The following is a 20,214-nucleotide window of genomic DNA, read 5'->3' on the forward strand; positions in this document are numbered from 1 at the left end:
TGATTTTCAAATGTTAAACTAACCTTGAATTTCTTGGATGAATCCTACTTGATCACAGTGTATTATACTCTGTATATACTGACATTTTTTTTTCTAAAATTTGATTAGGAATTTAAAAAAATCTAGGTTAATGAGCGATACTGGTTAGTTTTATTTTCTTATAATATCTTTGGCTTTGATGTCAGAGTAATTCTGGTATTATAGAATTATTGGGGGATTATTAATTTCTTTTTAATGTTTTAGGAGCATATGTATAGAATTAATTTTTTTCTTTAAATGTCTGGAAGAAATGATCTGTAAAACTATTTGTGCCTGGAATTTTTTTATGGGAAAGTTAACTACAATTAGACATTTTAGTAGATAATATTTCTGTTTCTTCTTGAGTGGGTGTTCATAACTGTATCTTTCAAGGAATTTTTCCATTTCATTTAAATCTCTGGATTTATTGACACAAATATGTTTCACAGTGTTCTCTTGTCATCTTTTAGATATTCATAGAATCTACAGTGATGTTACCTCTCTCATTCCTAATTATTGGCAACTGTCATCTTTTATCTTTTTTCATCAGTCTGGTGAGAAGTATGTCCATTTTATTGATATTCTCAAAGAGCCAGTTTTTGGTTTCATTGATTTAAAAAATGTTTTGATTTCTAGATAATTGATTTCTGCTGTGATATTTATTTTATTTCTTTCTCCTTTTTCCTTTGGAAGTTGGTGTCATCAAATTGAGATTATGCTTATTTTCCAGTATAAGTATTAAGTGCTTTAAATTTCTTCCTAAGTACTATTTTCATGGCATCCCACACATTTTGATTTGTTGTATTAATTTCCTGGGGCTGCCATAAAAAAGCACCATAAAGTGGGTAGCTTTAAGCAACAGAAATTTATTCTCTCATAGTTCTGGAGGCTAGAAGTTTCAAATCAAGGTGTCAGCAGGGCCATGCTCCCTCTGAGACTCTGGGTAGAATCCTTCCTTGCCCGCCCCTTCCTAGCCTCTGGTAGTGGCCATAATCCTTACTATACCTTTGCTTGCAGGTGCATAACTCCAATCTCTGCCTCTGTCATCATGTGATGTTCTTCCTGTGTGTCTCTTCTCTTCTTGTATGGATACCAGTCATATTGGATTAAGGGCCCACCTTATCCAGTATTAGCTCATCTTAACTAATTATACCTGTAATGACCCTATTTTCAAATAAGTTCACATTCTGAAGTACTGGAGGTTTAGAACTTGAACATAATTTTTTTTGAGCGGGAGAACAATTTAACCAATTAACAATTGTGTTTTTATTTTCATTCAGTTGAAAAAACATTCTAATTTGTCTTTTGACTTCTTGTTTTAGACCCATGGATTATTTAAAAGCATGTTTTTTAGTTTTCAAATACTGGAGAATTTTTCAATTTAATTTTTTGTGACTGAATTCTTATGGCCTTTGTATGTCTGAAAAAAATCTTTATTTTGGCTTTATTTTTCAAAGACTTTTCCTATGGGTACAGTGCTCTAGGTAGATGGTTTTATTTCCCCCTCAGTACTTTGGACATATTGCTCCAGTGTCTTCCCTCTTGCATCGTTTCCAACAGGAAATCTACTGTCATTTTAATGTTTTTTTAATCTGTATATTGCATGTCTTTTTTCTTTGGCTGCTTTTAAGTCTTTCTCTTTATCACTGGTTTTGAGTAATTTTATTATGATGTGCCTGGGTGTAGTGTTTTTCATGTTTCCTGTGCTAGGGTTTATTGAACTTTTTGGACTGGAGGTTTATAGTTTTCATCAAATTTAGAAAGTTTTGGAGGTTTCTCTTTCTCCTCTTCATGGGAAACTGTAAATACACATATCTTGGGTTGCCTGAAGTCTCACAGCTCACTGATGCTATGTTCATGATTTGGGACAGTTTCATTTCCTCTTTCTCTCCATGTTTCATTTTGATGGTTTCTATTATTATATCTTTAAGTTCACTATTTTTTTCTTCTTCAAGTTCTAATCACCATTAATCTCATTCAGAGAATTTTCACCTTGGACAATGTATTTTTTTAAGCTCTAGACGTTTGATTTGGGTCAGATTCATTATACTGAATGATCTATTGTCTCATTGAATCATATTTTCCTGCTTTTTGCATGCCTGGTAATTTTTCAACTTTACTGAGGTATTATTGACCCATACAAATTTTGTGTATATATATATATATATATATATATGGTGTACACTGTGATGTTTTTGATATACAAATACACTGTGAAATGATTACCATAATCAAGGAAATTAATTAATCCATCACCTTGTATAGTAACCCTAAAATTTTTTTTGGTGTGAACTCCCAGAAAATTTTAAATTACTATTACTAACTATAGTCTCCATGCTATACACTAGGTCACCAGAAATTATTCATCTTATAACTGAAAGTTTGTACCCTTGACCAACATCTCCCCATTTCCCTCCAACCCCAGTCCTTCGTAACCACATTCTACTCTCTGCTTATATCAGTTTGACTGTTTTAGATTCTACATATAGGTGAGCTCATGCATTATTTGTCTTCTTCTGTCTGGCTTATTTCACTTAACGTAATGTCCTCAAGTTTCATCCATATTGTCACAAATCACAGGATTTCCTTCTGCTTTAATGCAGAATTATACTCCATTGTATAAATATATCACATTTTCTTTATCCATTCATATATTAATGGATACTTGGGTTGCTTCCATATCTTGACTACTGTGAATAATGCTGCAGTGAACATGGGAGTGCAGATAGCTCTTGGAGATAGTGCTTATGTTTCCACTGGACATATGCACAGAAGTGAAATTGATGGATCGTATAGTAGTCCTATTTTTAATTTTTTGGAGGAAATTCAGTGTTGGTTTCCATAGAGGCTCTACCAATTTAGAGTCCCAGCAACAGTGTACAAGTGTTCCCTTTTCTTCACAACCTCACCAATACTTGTTATCTTTTATTTTGATAATAGCCAATCTAATGAGTGTAAGGTGATAACTCATTCTGGTTTTGATTTGCATTTCTCTGATGTTGTCATCTTATCACACACACAAATAAATAAATAAATAAATAAATAAATAAATAAATAAATAAATAAAGAATAAATAAATAGGGTGGGAGGAAACTTTCGGAGGTAATTGGTATGTTTATGAGATTGATTATGGTGATGATTTCATGGGTGTATGCTCATCTTCAAACTCATGAAGTTGTATACATTAAATATGTGCAGCTTTTTATATGTCAATCATACCTCAATAAAGTGTTTTTTAAAAATATTGTATTTTTAGTAGGGTTTCAGAAAATATTGCAGTTAGATGCATGTGCTCAATCTGCCATCTTAGGACATAGTCAATGTTAGTAAATATTAACTATTAGCATTATACTAAATATTCTCAGGATAAAAAGATATTCTCAAAAAATAGACTTGTAAAACTTCAAATAAAAGTTTAGTTCTTTGCCCCTTTATCAATTGAAAGTAAGGAAAAGTCATCATCATTGAAATTAGGTTTCTCACTTTCTGGAGAAACCTAATTCTCACATTCTTCTGAAATGGAAGCACATTTAAAAATTGATTATTTGGGGCTTTCCTGTGCATTATCACTTTGAAGATGGTTGGGCTTAATGGAGTTGTTCTATTCAAGAACTCAATGAATATAAGGAGGATGTTGAAAATAAAAAGCTTATAGTTCTTTAAACATTAATCTGTAATACCTGGATTTATTATTTGTAAGCTCAAAACCCTGCTCAATCAATTTAGCCCTATTTTGTTCCAGGACAGATACACTAAATACTATGTAGTTGGTTTCTGCCAATGACCTTTCTAGTGTGAGATTGAAATGCTCCCTTCTCGGTACATCAGTTTCCATGGAATTTTTCATTCAAAAACAGAGCTTATCCATTTGTGCTAACCTGGATCAAATGTTCCCATCATTATTTTGCAGTGTTGTTTACATTTTCCAGTACCAGTCCAATCAAGTTTACAAAGTTTTGGCAGTCTTTGTAGGGAAAGCCGCTTAAGAAAGGAAACCAGTAATGTGTTACAAATTCTCCATTTAAAATATTCCTTTTCTTGTTTCTGACTCAACTGCGATCAAACAAAATAAGATTGCTTCTAAGAGACAGAGAGATTAGAATAGTGGAAATTTGTAACTCCTAAAACCTGTATCAACTGTAGTTTAGTTTTGATTGATCTTATAGGAAAGTGCTCAAACTTTCCTTTGATGTAAAGTTTCATTTGAAAGTCCAGACATGCATCAATGAGCCTAGATGATTTGCTATTTTGTCATCTGGCAGCAGTTTGGCTATTTTCGTTGAAATGATGTTGGCATTTTTTCCCTTGTGGATATTTTTACTATGTGTTGCCAAGTACCAAAAAGAGAGGTCCCTCCAATCCACGATACTGTATGCTTACTGTGCAAATGATTTTTTCCCCCCTAATCTTCACCCTAATTCAGGGAACTTAAATCTCATTTGTTAAGTCATTATGGGATAACTACCTCCTTCATTCTTTGTGAGTCTGATTTAGGAAAAAGGACATTTTATGTCTCCCTTTAATTAAAAAAAATAAAACTGACCCTTCAAAACAAATCTGAATCTAATATAATTTTATAATAGAAAGAAGTTGCAAGGGAGATTTTATATATGGTTTGTAAAACTATACTTAGTTACAGAGAGCAAATACTTTTTTTTGAGCACTTATCCCATGAAACTTTGTGAGTGTAAGAGATTAAAGAATCAGAAAAAATTGAAAAATAAAAGTTGAGATGGATTTTTTTTTTTAAGGCACTGCCATGAGTTTCCTGGCTCAACTAGTGGGAGATGTCAAGCAATAAACTGAAGTAAACGAACACTGAAACCAAATAAGAACCATAACTTATGAAAGGATATGTTTTAGTTTGGGAGAAATGTTGCTTTGGCTGACGAGACCCTGTTGTTCAGTTTTTGCATTATAATCAGAGCAAATATATTGACATGCAACCTGACATGCATGTACAGCTTTTCAAAGTGACTCTCACTAATATTGGAAATTCTTGTTTGCTTACCAGTCTAAGGAGAGGTTAGCCAAAGACTCAAGCTTTGCTAAGACCACCTGAAATACCAGACCCCACCTTTTCTCTGAGTTTGTGCTGCTACGATACAAATGCAGGAACTTCAGGGGATTGTGTGGAGTGGAGGGCAGATAGGAGAGAGGAAGGGAAAAGGAGACAAAAGAAAATGCAGGTCTTCATCAGATGAAATTAAATTTTCCTTTCTTTCTATGTTCTGAATGCATGAAAAAACACAAAGCAATCACATCAGTCGCCTCCTAGCACAGATATTTTGCTTTTGCTGCTTTTAGCCAGAACACCTTGTGATTTTCTGTAATAGTCACATGTTGCCAACTGCAATGGGTGTTTTGGGTCTTTCTCAGATTTTAGTTTAAGGCACATACAATATTTTGAGAATGCCTGTCCTAGAAGATTAGTCTAGTTCCAATATTAGCTCCAAATTTATACTATAATATTTTGCATGGCAGGCAACTATAAAAATTCATTCCGTGACATGCTGAAGCTTTATGGAAAATTCTCACTGATTTTAATGAATCTTTTTGTTTGGAGATTTTTGGGTCAAGATGATGGGTCCTGCTGAGATCTAGCTGAACTAACATGCTTTGAAAGATTCCCACAAATGTTTATTAGAATCAGCTAAGTGATTATATGCTTATCAGCAAAACATTCTTAAATGTCCTCCTGAAAATTGTGTCAATTCCTTTCCTGCGAGTCACTCAACTCTTTCTTTGAAAAGTTAAATGTGAGCATACTGAACAGAGATGGTATGGAGTCTCATGTGCTATGTAGAAACTCACAGTTATTATTTTTTAAAATTTATTTATTTTATTTTAGCTGCATTGGGTCTTTGTTGCTGCACACGGGCTTTCTCTAGTTGTGGCGAGCGGGGGCTACTCTTCATTGTGGTGGGTGGGCTTCTCATTGCGGTGGCTTCACTTGTTGCAGAGCATGGGATGTAAGTGTACAGGCTTCAGTAGTTGTGCCACGCAGGCTCAGTAGTTGTGGCACACGGGCTTAGTTCTGTGGCATGTGGGATCTTCCCGGACCAGAGCTTGAACCCGTGTCCCCTGCATTGGCAGGTGGATTCTTAACCACTGCACCACCAGGGAAGCCCTTACCGTTATTTTTCACAAGCCATGAAATGGACATGAAATGGAAAAATGCAGTTTTACTTCAGGTCATCAAAGAATATTTCAGAAGGTCAAGGCAGATCAAATTTAGGAGAAAGAGATCAAAAGAAGCAATTAAATTAGAGACAATGTGAAGAAGGTATGCTGAGACATCAAAAAGAAAAGACTGGTGAGAGGAGGACAGGCATGATATGTGAAGATTTGAACAAGATTGCTGGATGACTGTTTGCTCTGGAAGGTGTGTGAGATCCACTGCTAGGCTAAGAGAGGTGGGTAGAAGTTTCAACACTCATGACAAGAAGAAAGATTGAACGTAATGATTGTGTCCTGCACATGGCTCCCTTATAAATCTCCATGTGTGTGCTCCAGACTTTTACACTGCAGTGTGCATAGAATTGGTTTATTCACTCCTTTCCACTATTGCTCACTTCATATAAACATTCCCCTAGTGGTTTAAACATTTCTGGAAGCAATTAGGTTTCTTAGAAGTAATTCTCTGCTTTCCAATTAAGATGCTATGAAAAATGTTGCCAGTCTTAAAAGTCAGACATTTTCTATTCCCGTGACGGATCTTTAAACTTCCTATGAAGAAATCATTGTCAATGACCTAGGATCTTAGAAACTTCTACATGTATACATCTAAATATCTATCTGCTTATCTACCTAATTATACACATACATGTCTTTTTAGATGCTCACATTCAGTTATAAATGTATACATACTCACAAAAGCCGACCTCCAAGACTGTTCATAAATTCATGTTTCAATATCCTGAACTTGGGAAAAATTAAGAAAAGTTTTATTCTTTTCAAGCTAAACAGGTTTGAATAAGAATATTTACAAACAACAAATGTTTCAAGTCTCCACTTCTCAAAATTATGAGAAAAATCCACTACTTTATATCATTTTAAATTGTGCATCCTACAACTAAGCAGTTAAATTCAAAAATTTAATCCTCAATTCATTGACAATGCAAATTATTTGTCAGCATTTGGGAGTCAAACAGGGTGAGAGGGGAGAAACTTTACATATTCCAGGTTTAATATCTAAGCACCAGATGGAAACAATTCTACAATGAAAGAAAGAAATCTGTTAGGATATTTCGGAGATCTGTTCAGTTCAGCAGCACGTCACTGGTTATGGAGGCCAATTTCTCGGAGGACTTATTTGAATTGCAGATACTGAAGTAGTGCACTAATTTAACCCAGAAAATGCTGAATTTTGGAGTTATTTAAAATTTAATAGTTCTTAAGTTTAAAAAAATACCCATTTTCTTTCACTAATGACCTTTATATACCTGAAACAAAGAACTTTGAAGCAAAATGTGAAGGGAGGGAGTTTTCTTTAATATAAAATTGAAATAACAGTAAAAATTTTCATTGTTAATATCTACAACTATGGCCATTTTAAGGGAACTGTAAAGTTGTCTACATTTATTTTTGCTATGAAAATCTTTTATCCAGGACAGTTTATGGCATTTAATATTAAAGTATTCAAAGCAATTAACAACAATTAAAATAAATTAACTTATGCACCTTTCAGAAGGTGATTTTTAAGTGAATCTGTGCATAAACAAAGGGCAACAAAATCTGCTTGGTAAATAATGGATGGTTGAGCTTTGACAATGAAAGACTGGGGAACTAGTGGGGTACTAAGCAATGAATCTCAGAGGGGGCCTCTTTCATATTCATACCTATGTTTTTTTGGCAAAATACATGTTAAAATTTGCAACCATATGACAGCAAAATTATGCATTACATGTGAGTTATAGATTTTGGATGAAATCCAACTCAAATACGTTCATAAGAACTTGACATGATAAACAAAATACATTGCTTTTCCAAACAGCAGTTTGTTTAAAATAAAAAAAAAACCAAAATACTACTGTTATAATAGATGATCAGAACGTCAGTCCTTCCCACCACCATTACCAGATTTTTATTTCATGAAAAATTGTGAGAGGACTGCATCTCTCTACAATGTACTGAGAGCCTAAAATAAATGAGGATGGAACTAATAGAGCAGGCAATGAGGGAAGCTTGTTTATATATTTTGGGTGCTGAGAATAGGGAGATTCTTCGTAGTGAGCAAGGGGAACAAAATATTCAGTCTTCAACCCTCTGTCTTGGTCCTACCCTTTCTGCTATATATTTGGATGTTTGAGAAGAGAGATGGAAATAAGGCAAGAGGGAAATTTAAAGGCATTTAAAACATCAAAGAGGAGCAGAAGAAAAAAGTAGGAGGCAATAGTGGTGAGGAAACTATTTCCTGAGTCATCTATGTGGTTGAATTCTTGGTTTCTAGGTAAAGGACATTACTAAGTGACACTTACTGTCTTCTAATAAGTCAAGTCTTTGAGACAGTTAACCTACCTGAATAGTATTATACCAAAAGGATAATCTGAGACTAAATAGAAAATAGATTTCATGGTGTTGGGGTTGTCTTTGAGAAACTTAGGGGAGTAATTTCAACATCTTTATATGGACTTTACCTATAGGTTGCACACTTTGTCTTGTTAAAAAAGATGGGACAACTTTTTCAAACAATTTGCAGTTGCTCTGAAGAGGTGAACCTAAATCTGCCAAGGGACGACTGGTCCATGAATCAAGAAACCTGACTTCAAGTTCCGTATCTGCAGCTCACTGTGTGAAGTAATCGTATCTGTTTTCTTCTTACTCTGCAGTATTCTACCCCATAAAATAAGGAGGTTGATTTAAATGGTTTCTAAGATCTCTTCAAGCTCTGAAAATTAATGTTCCTAGGTTTGCTTTATTCTAAGAACTGAAACACCTGTGATTCCTCAATATACTGGGTGTAATAAATATGTAATAAATATCTGGCAAAGGCCTGTGAATATTTGAATGTCTTCCCCTATTCATCACTATTTTTCCTACCTGTGTTTTCTGTTCTGTAGAATTGTAGAAATCTGTGCCTTACAAATTTAACATCTGGGAAACACTAATTAGATAACTCAGTTTCTACTTCTTGATCTGTTGATTGACTTGATTATGGAACACGATCAGTCCTTTTGGATTCTTGGAGATACCTTTATGAGGCAGAATGTAGAAGCATTTGATGATGGGGATTTTGTTTGCTAAGGCTGGTAACATGCAAACTATTGAAAAGTGGGGTTCGGGTAATTAAGGCACTGACAGAGAAACCGGGTCAATAATGGTCAATCTTACATACTGAAGGAAATATCTATATATATATTTTAAGCCGAGAACTACTTGCTTATGCACGCTGGAGTCATGATCGTCATGCTGAGTGTTTGGAGAGTTAGCTCTTTTTTTCTGATTTCACATTAACGTCACTGGGGTTTGTTCTTCCTCATACGAAATTGTTCTATAATAGTAAGGTATAAATTACAAAATCTCCCTGCACTAAATTATCAAATAGAGGAATTTTAGGGATGGAGTACAGCTTTTTGGTGATCTTTTCCAATTTCCTATTTAGAAATGGCTATGACACAGGAGCAGAAGAGGGGTGGGATGACCTGGGAGATTAGAATTGACATATATGCATTAACATGTGTAAAATAGATAGCTAGTGGGAACCTGCTGTACAGCACACAGAGCTCAGCTTGGTGCTCTGTGGTAACCTAGAGGGGTGGAATGGGGGGTTGGGATGGAGATCCATAAGGGAGGGGATATATGTATACATATAGCTGATTCGCTTCATTGTACAGCAGAAACTGACACAGCATTGTAAAGCAACTCTACCCCAATTAAAAAATAAAAGAAATGGCTATGCATAATAAAATTGTTACTAATGTGGGCTTAGAATAAGAATAGTGTATTTCCCAGCTTCTTTGCCTCTTAGCTGATAACTTAGGGCATTTATTTTGGGGGAACTCAGCTGTCACTTATTTATTTATTCAAATATTTTTATAATATTTATTTTTCCCCAAGTCTAATGTATACAAAGCTGAAGCCTGTCCTATTTTTAAGACACACTTTAGTCTCCTAGATGGTAGAGCATTATCCAAATGAATAGGACAGAAGTCAAACTGCTTTATTACAGAATCTGGAATTACAGGGCTATATGTCGTCACAAAAATCTGAAACTATTTTCTTTATTTAAAATTTTATTTTATTTATTATTTTATACAGCAGTTTCTTAGTCATCCATTTTATACACATCAGTGTAAGCATGTGAATCCCAATATCACAATTCATCACACCGCACCCCCACCCCCCACTACTTTCCCCCCTTGGTGTCCATACATTTGTTCTCTATATCTGTGTCTCAATTTCTGCCCTGCAAACTGGTTCATCTGTACCATTTTCTAGTTTCCACACACATGCATTAATATATGATATTTGTTTTTCTCTTTCTGACTTACTTCACTCTGTATGACAGTATCTAGATGCATCCACATCTCTACAGATGACCCAATTGGGTTCCTTTTTATGGCTGAGTAATATTCCATTGTATATATGTACCATATATTCTTTATCCATTCGTCTGTCAATGGGCATTTAGGTTGCTTCCATGACCTGGATATTGTAAGTAGTGCTGAAATGAACATTGGGGTGCATGTGTCTTTTTGAATTATGGTTTTCTCTGGGTATATGCCCAGTAGTGGGATTGCTGGATCATATGGTAATTCTGTTTTTAGTTTTTTAAGGAAGTTCCATACTGTTCTCCATAGTGGCTGTATCAATTTACATTCCCACCAACAGTGCAAGAGGGTTCCCTTTGCTCCACACCCTCTCCAGCATTTGTTGTTTGTAGATTTTCTGATGATGCCCATTCTAACTGGTGTGAGGAGGTACCTCATTGTAGTTTTGATGGGCATTTCTCTAATAATTACTGATGTTGAGCAGCTTTTCATGTGCTTCTTGGCCATCTATATGTCTTCTTTGGAGAAATGTCTATTTAGGTCTTCTGCCCAGCTTTCGATTGGGTTGTTTGTTTTTTTTAATATTGAGCTGCATGAGCTGTTTATATATTTTGGAGATTAATCCTTTGTCCATTGACTCATTTGCAAATATTTTCTCCAATTCTGAGGGTTCCCTTTTCATCTTGTTTATGGTATACTTTGCTGTGCAAAAGCTTTGAAGTTTAATTAGGTCCCATTTGTTTAGTTTGTTTTTATTTCCATTACTCTAGGAGGTGGATCAAAAAAGAACTCGCTGTGATTTATGTCAAAGGTCAAAGAGTGTTCTTCTTATGTTTTGCTCTAAGAGTTTTATAGTGTCCAGTCTTAAATTTATGTCTCGAATCCATTTTGAGTTTTTTTTTGTGTATGGTGTTAGGGAGTGTTCTAATTTCATTGTTTTACATGTAGCTGTCCAGTTTTCCCAGCACCACTTATTGAAGAGACTGTCTATTCTCCATTGTATATCTTTGCCTCTTTTGTCATAGATTAGTTGACCATAGGTGCTTGGGTTTATCTCTGGGCTTTCTATCTTGTTCCATTGGTCTATATTTCTGTTTTTGTGCCACTACCATATTGCCTTGATTACTGTAGCTTTGTAGTATAGTCTGAAGTCAGGGAGTCTGATTCCTCCTGCTCAGTTTTTTCCCCTCAAGACTGTTTTGGCTATTCGGGATCTTTTATGTCTCCATACAAATTTTAAGATTTTTTGTTCTAGTTCTGTAAAAAATGCCCTCGGTAATTTGATAGGGATTGCATTGAATCTGTAGATTGCTTTGGGTAGTATAGTCATTTTCACAATATTGATTCCTCCAATCGAAGAACATGGTATATCTTTCCATCTGTTGGTATCATCTTTAATTTTTTCATCAGTGTCTTATAGTTTTCTGCATACAGGTCTTTTGTATCATTAGGTAGGTTTACTCCTAGGTATTTTATTCTTTTTGTTGCAATGGTAAATGGGAGTGTTTCCTTAACTTCTCTTTCAGATTTTTCATCATTAGTGTATAGGAATGCAAGAGATTTCTGTACATTAATTTTGTATCCTGCAACTTAACCAAATTCATTGATTAGCTCTAGTAGATTTCAGGTGGCATCTTTAGGATTGTCTATGTATAGTATCCTGTCATCTGCAAGCAGTGGCAGTTTTACTTATTCTTTTCCAGTTTGTATTCCTTTATTTCTTTTTCTTCTCTGATTGCCATGGTTAAGACTTCCAAAACTATGTCGAATAATAGTGGTGAGAGTGGACATCCTTGGCTTGTTCCTGATCTTAGTGGAAATGCTTTCAGTTTCTCACCATTGAGAATGATGTTTGCTGTGGGTTTGTTGTATATGGCCATTATTATGTTGAAGTAGGTTCCCTCTATGCTCACTTTCTGGACAGATTTTATCATAAATAGGTGTTAAACTTTGTCAAAAACTTCTCTGCATCTATTGAGATGATCATATGGTTTTTCTCCTTAAATTTGTTAATATGGTGTATCACGTTGATTGATTTGCATATATTGAAGAATCCTTGCATCCCTGGGATAAATCCCACTTGATCATGGTGTGTGATCCTTTTAATGTGCTGTTGGATTCTGTTTGCTAGTATTTTGTTGAGGATTTTTACCTCTATATTCATCAGTGATAGTGGTGTGTAATTTTCTTTTTTTGTAGTATCTTTGCCTGGTTTTGGTATCAGGGTGTTGGTGGCCTCATAGATTGAGTTTGGGAGTTTTCCTTCCCCTGCAATTTTTTGGAAGAGTTTGAGAAGGATGGGTTTTAGCTCTTCTCTAAATGTTTGATAGAATTCACCTGTGAAGCCATCTGGTCCTGGACTTTTGTTTGTTGGAAGATTTTTAATTAGGGTTTCAATTTCATTACTTGTGATTGGTCTGTTCATATTTTCTATTTCTTCCTGGTTCAGTCTTGGAAGGTTATACCTTTCTAAGAATTTGTCTATTTCTTCCAGGTTGTTCATTTTATTGGGATAGTGTTGCTTGTAGTAGTCTCTTAGGAGTCTTTGTATTTCCGCAGTCTGTGTGGTAATTTCTTCTTTTTTATTTATAATATTATTAAGTTGAGTCCTCTCCCTCTTTTTCTTGATGAGTCTGGCTACTGGGTTATCTCTTTTGTTTATTTTTTCAAAAACGAGCCTTTAGTTTTATTGATCTTTGGTATTGTTTTCTTTGTTTCTATTTCATTTATTTAGGCTCTGATCTTTATGATTTCTTTCCTTCTGCTAACTTTGGGTTTTGTTTGTTCTTCTTTCTCTAATTCCTTTAGGTGTAACATTAGATTGTTCATTTGAGATTTTTCTTCATATAGCTCTACACTTCCCTCTAAAAATGCTTTTGCTGCATTCCATAGGTTTTGGTTCATTGTGTTTTCATTGTCATTTGTCTCTAGGTATTTTTTGATTTCTTCAGTGATCTCTGGTTATTTAGTAACGTACTGTTTAGCCTCCATGTGTTTGTGTTTTTTACATTTTTTCCATGTAATTGATTTCTAATCTCATAGTATTGTGGTCAGAAAAGATGCTTGATATGATTTCAATTTTCTTAAATTTACTGAAGCTTGATCTGTGACCCAAGATGGGATGTATCCTAGATAATGTTCCATGTGCACTTGAGAAGGAAGTCTAATCTGCTCTTTTCAGATGGAATGCCCTATAAATATCAATTAAATATATCTGGTCTACTGTGTCATTTAAAGCTTGTGTTTCCTTATTAATTTTCTGTTTGGATGGTCTGTCCATTGGTGTAAGTGAGGTGTTAAAATCCCTCACTATTACTGTGTTACTGTCAATTTCCTCTTTTATAGCTGTTAGCAGTTGCCTTTTATATTGAGGTGCTCCAATGTTTGGTGCACATATATTTATAATTGTTGTACCTTCTTCTTGGATGATCCTTTGATCATTATGTAGTGTCCTTCCTTGTCTCTTGTAACATTCTTTATTTTAAAGTCTATTTTATGTTATATGAGTATTGCTACTCCAGCTTTCTTTTGATTTCCATTTGCATGTAATACCTTTTTCCATCCCCTCACTTTCAGTCTGTATGTGTTCCTAGGTCTGAAATGGGTCTCTTGTAGACAGCATATATATGGGTCTTGTTTTTGTATCCATTCAGCAAGCCTGTGTCTTCTGGTTGGAGCATTTAATCCATTCACGTTTAAGGTAATTATTGATATGTTTGTTCCTATTACCATTTTCTTAATTGTTTTGGGTTTGTTTTTGTAGCTCCTTTTCTTCACTTGTGTTTCCCATGTAGAGAAGTTCCTTTAGCATTTGTTGTAGATCTGGTTTGGTGATGCTGAATTCTCTTAGCTTTTGCTTCTCTGTAAAGCTTTTGATTTCTCCATTGAATTTGAATGAGATCCTTGCTGGGTAGAGTAATCTTGCTTGTAGGTTCTTCTGTTTCATCACTTTAAGTACATCATGCCACTCCCTTCTGGCTTGTAGAATTTCTGCTGAGAAATCAGGTGTTAACCTTATGGGAGTTCCCTTGTATATTATTTGTCATTTTACCCTTGCTGCTTTCAATAATTTTTCTGTGTCTTTAGTTTGTGCCAATTTGATTACTACATATCTCATCATGTTTCTCCGTGGGTTTATCCTGTATGGGACTCTGTGCTTCCTGGACTTGGGTCCTATTTCCTTTCCCACGTTAGGGAAATTTTCGACTATAATCTCTTCATATATTTTCTCAGGTCCTTTCTCTCTCTGTTCTTATTCTGGGACCCCTATAATGTGGATGTTGTTACGTTTAATGTTGTCTCAGAGTTGTCTTAAGCTGTCTTTATTTGTTTTCATTCTTTTTTCTTTATTCTGTTCTGCAGCAGTGAATTTCACCATTCTGTCTTCCAGGTCACCTACCCGTTCCTCTGCCTCTGTTATTCTGCTATTGATTCCTTCTAGTATAGTTTTCATTTCAGTTATTGTATTGTTCATCTCTGTTTGTTTGTTCTTTAATTCTTCTAGTGCTTTGTTAAACATTTCTTGCATCTGCTCGATCTCTGCCTCCATTCTTTTTCCAAAGTCCTGGATCATCTTCAGTATCATTATTCTGAATTCTTTTTCTGGAAGGTTTCCTATCTTCCCTTCATTTAGTTGTTTTTCTGGGTTTTATCTTGTTCCTTCTTCTGGTACATAGCCCTCTGCCTTTTCATCTTGTCTATCTTTCTGTGAATGTGGTTTTTGTTCTATAATATTTTGTTGAGATATAATTCACATATAAAATTCATCCTTTTAAATTTATATATATATATATATATATATATATATTCACAGAGTTGCGCAACCATCATCACTATCTTTAGAATATTTTTACCACCCCAAAGAGAAAGCCCATATCCATTAGCCATTCTTTCTATTCTCTCCAACCTCCAGCCTGTGGCAACCACCAATATGCTTTCTATCTGTATGGATTTACCTGCTCTGTGTATTTCATGTAAATTGAATCATACAAAACACAGCCTTTTGTGTCTGACTTCTTTCACTTAGCATAAAGTTTTCAAAGTCATCCATGTTGTAGCATGTGTCAATATTTCCTTCCTTTTTTTGCTCAATGCTATTCTGTTGTGTGGATATGACACATTTTTATGTATCCATTTATCAATTGATGGGCATTTAGATTCTTTGCACTTTCTGGCTATTATGAATAATGCTTCTATGACAGTCCTGTGCATGTTTTTGTGTAGACATATGTTTTCAAGTGTCTTAGTTATATACTTATGAGTAGAATTGCTGGGTCAAATGGTAACTTTATGTTTAGCTTTTCTAAGGAGTTACTTAACTGTTTTCCAAAGGGGCTGCATAAGTTAAAATTTCTACCAGCATTTTACAAAGGTTCTAATTATTTCACATCCTCACTAACAGTTGTTAGTGTCCTTTCTTTTTTATTATAACTATCCTAGTGTATATGAATTGATATCTCATTGTGGTTTTGATGTGCATTTCTCTAATGACTAATGATGTTGAATATATTTTCATGTGCTTATTGGTCATTTGTATATTGAGAAAATCTTTTGAAATTCTTCATCTATTTTTAAATTGTGTTTGTTTTTTGCTGTTGAGTTGTAAGAATTCTTTAAATATTCTGAATACAAATCCCTTAGGAGGTACTTGATTTTCAAATATTACTCTCATTCTGTGGGTTTTTATACTTTTTTAGTGGTGACCTTTGTAGCACAAAAATTTTAATTTTGATGAAGTGTAATTTATCTGTTTTTTCTTGCTGGTTCTTTTGGTGTTTTATGTAGCAAACCTTTGCCTAATCCAAGGTCACTGATTTACCCCCATGTTTACTTCTAAGAGTTTTCTAGCTTTAGTTCTTAATATATTTAATTCTGTGACCTGTTTTGAGTTAATGTCTGTAAATAGAATGAGATTGGGGTCCAACTTAATTCTTATGCATGTAGATATTCAATTAGACCAGCAATGTTTTTAAAAAAGACTATTTCTTTGCATTGAATTACTTTGGGATCCTTATAAAAATTAATTGGCCATAAATGGAAAGGTGTGTTTCTGGATTCACAATTTTATTCTGTTGATGTCTATCTTTTTATTCCATATATGTCTATCTTTACGCCAGTACCACACTCTACTGATTACTGGAACTTTGTAGTAAAGTGAACTTTTAATTGTGAGTCCTCCAACTTTGTCCTACCTTTTAGAGATTGCTTTGGCTAGTCTGGGTCCCTTGCATCCATGGGAATTTGAAGATCATCTTCCAAGTTTTTCAACGAGGGCAGTTTACATTTTGAGAAGAATTGCATTGATCCATTTTTTTTTTATTCAAACAGACAGTCACGAAAATTATAATCATCCTCATCAGTTCACTCAGTCCCATGTAATTAATTTTTTTATCTTGATTTTTTGTTAGCATTTTTATGAATTCATCAGATTTCCATTAGAGTTTGTTAAATGCTTATTCATTCAGTTCAGCAGTATAGTAAGTTACCAGAAACATCTACTTGTCAGTCTTTCCTATGAATTACATGAAGATGAAACCCTTTTATAGGAACATTTTGCAAAAGCATCAGAGTACAGCCAGAACTGTCTGTAAATGACAAAAGACTTAAAAATGACCATGGTTAAAATTTTGATGAAAGCTCATAATACTGCAATTGATGAGGAAATTTAGTTATTTCTGAGATATACATTTTAAAGTAATAACTAGAATTATGACTTACAACATTACCAGCATATATAAGATTTTTAGGAATTTCATGTAATGTCTGAAACATTTACATTAACATATTTCCATACAAATGACCCAAAGAAAGTTTAGCATTAGTTTTTTTTTAATTTTTAAATTTTATTTATTTTTTTATACAACAGCTTCTTATTAGTCATCAATTTTATATGCATCAGTGTATACATGTCAATCCCAATCGCCCAATTCATCACACCACCATCCCCACCCACCTGTGGCTTTCCTGCCTGGTGTCCATACATTTGTTCTCTACATCTGTATCTCAATTTCTGCCCTGCAAACTGTTTCATCTGTACCATTTTTCTAGGTTCCACTTACATGCATTAATATACAATATTTGTTTTTCTCTTTCTGACTTACTTCACTCTGTATGACAGTCTCTAGATCCATCCACGTCTCAAAAAATGACCCAATTTCATTCCTTTTTACAGCTGAGTAATATTCCATTGTATATATATACCACAACTTCTTTATTCATTCATCTGTTGATGGGCATTTAGGTTGCTTCCATGACCTGGCTATTGTAAATAGTGCTGAATGAACATTGGGGTGCATGTGTCTTTTTGAATTATGGTTTTCTCTGGGTATATGCCCAGTAGTGGGATTGCTGGATCATATGGTAATTCTGTTTTTAGTTTTTTAAGGAAGCTCCATACTGTTCTCCATAGTGGCTGTATCAATTTACATTCCCACCAACAGTGCAAGAGGGTTCCCTTTGCTCCACACCCTCTCCAGCATTTGTTGTTCGTAGATTTTCTGATGATGCTCACTCTAACTGGTGTGAGGAGGTACCTCATTGTAGTTTTGATGTGCATTTCTCTAATAATTACTGATGTTGAGCAGCTTTTCTTGTGCTTCTTGGCCATCTGTATGTCTTCTTTGGAGAAATGTCTATTTAGGTCTTCTGCCCATTTTTGGATTGGGTTGTTTGTTTTTTAATATTGAGCTGCATGAGCTGTTTATATATTTTGGAGATTAATCCTTTGTCCATTGACTCATTTGCAAATATTTTCTCCCATTCCGAGGGTTCTCTTTTCGTCTCGTTTATGGTATCCTTTGCTGTGCAAAAGCTTTGAAGTTTAATTAGGTCCCATTTGTTTAGTTTTATTTTTATTTCCATTACTCTAGTAGGTGGATCAAAAAAGAACTTGCTGTGATTTATGTCAAGCAGTGTTCTGCCTATTTCCTCTAAGAGTTTTATAGTGTCCACTCTTAAATTTAGGTCTCGAATCCATTTTGAGTTTATTTTTGCATATGGTGTTAGGGAGTGTTTTAATTTCGTTCTTTTACATGCAGCTGTCCAGTTTTCCCAGCACCACTTATTAAAGAGATGGTCTATTCTCCATTGTATATCCTTGCCTTCTTTGTCATAGATCAGTTGACCATAGGTGCTTGGGTTTATCTCTGGGCTTTCTATCTTGTTCCATTGATCTGTGTTTCCGTTTTTGTGCCAGTACCATATTTTCTTGATAACTGTAGCTTTGAAGTATAGACTGAAGTCAAGGAGTCTGAATCCTCCTGCTCCATTTTTTTCCCTCAAGACTGCTTTGGCTATTTGGGTCTTTTGTGTCTCCATACAAATTTTAAGATTTTTTGTTCTAGTTCTGTAAAATATGCCCTTGGATTGCATTGAATTTGTAGATTGCTTTGGGTAGTATAGTCATTTTCACAATATTGATTCTTCCAATCCAAGAACAACGTATATCTCTCCATCTGTTGGTATCATCTTTAATTAATTTTATCAGTGTCTTATAGTTTTATGCATATAGTTGTTTTGTCTCCCTAGGTAGGTTTATTCCTAGGTATTTTATTGCAATGGTAAATGGGAGTATTTCCTTAATTTCTCTTTCAGGTATTTCATCATTAGTGTATAGGAATGTGAGATTTCTGTGCATTAACTTTGTATCCTACAACTTTACCAAATTTATTGATTAGCTCTAGCAGTTTTCTGGTGGTATTTTTAGGATTATCGATGTATAGTATCATGTCATCTGCAAACAGTGACAGTTTTACTTCTTCTTTTCTAATTTGTATTCTTTTATTTCTTCTTCTGCTCTGATTGCTCTGGCTAGGACTTCCAAAACCATGTTGAATAATAGTGGTGAGAGTGGACATCCTTTTCTTGTTCCTGATGTTAGAGGAAAGGCTTTCAGTTTTTCACCATTGAGAATGATGTTTGCTGTGGGTTTGTCATATATGGCCTTTGTTATGTTGAAGTAGTTTCCCTCTGTGCCCACTCTCTGGAGAGTTTTTATCATAAATGGGTGCTGAATTTTGTCCATAGCTTTTTCTGCATCTGTTGAGATGATCATATGGTTTTTATTCTTCAATTTCTAATATGGTGTATCACATAGATTGATTTTAGTATATTGAAGAATCCTTGCATCCCTGGGACAAACCCCACTTGTTCCTGGTGTATGATCCTTTTAACGTGTTGTTGGACTCTGTTTACTAGTATTTTATTGAGGATTTTTGCATCTATATTCATCAGTGATATTGGTCTATAATTTTCTTTTTTGTAGTATCTTTCTCTGGTTTTGGTATCAAGGTGATGGTGGCCTCATAGAATGAATTTGGGAGTGTTCCTTCCTCTGCAGTTTTTTGGAAGAGTTTGAGAACGATGGGTGTTAGCTCTTCTCTAAATATTTGAAAGACTTCACCTGAGAAGCCATCTGGTCCTGGACTTTTGTTTTTTGGAAGGTTTTTAATCACAGTCTCAATTTCATTACTTTTGATTGGTCTGTTCATATTTTCTATTTCTTCCTGGTTCAGTGGTGGAAGGTTATACGTTTCTAAGAATTTGTCCATTTCTTCCAGGTTGTTCATTTTATTGGGATAGTGTTGCTTGTAGTAGTCTCTTAGGATGCTTTGTATTTCTGTGGTGTCTGTTGTAACTTCTCCTTTTTCATTTCGAATTTTATTGATTTGAGTCCTCTCCCTGTTTTTCTTGATGAATCTGGCAA

Source organism: Mesoplodon densirostris, chromosome 5 (genome assembly GCF_025265405.1).
Source record: "Mesoplodon densirostris isolate mMesDen1 chromosome 5, mMesDen1 primary haplotype, whole genome shotgun sequence".
Lineage (NCBI taxonomy): Eukaryota > Metazoa > Chordata > Mammalia > Artiodactyla > Ziphiidae > Mesoplodon > Mesoplodon densirostris.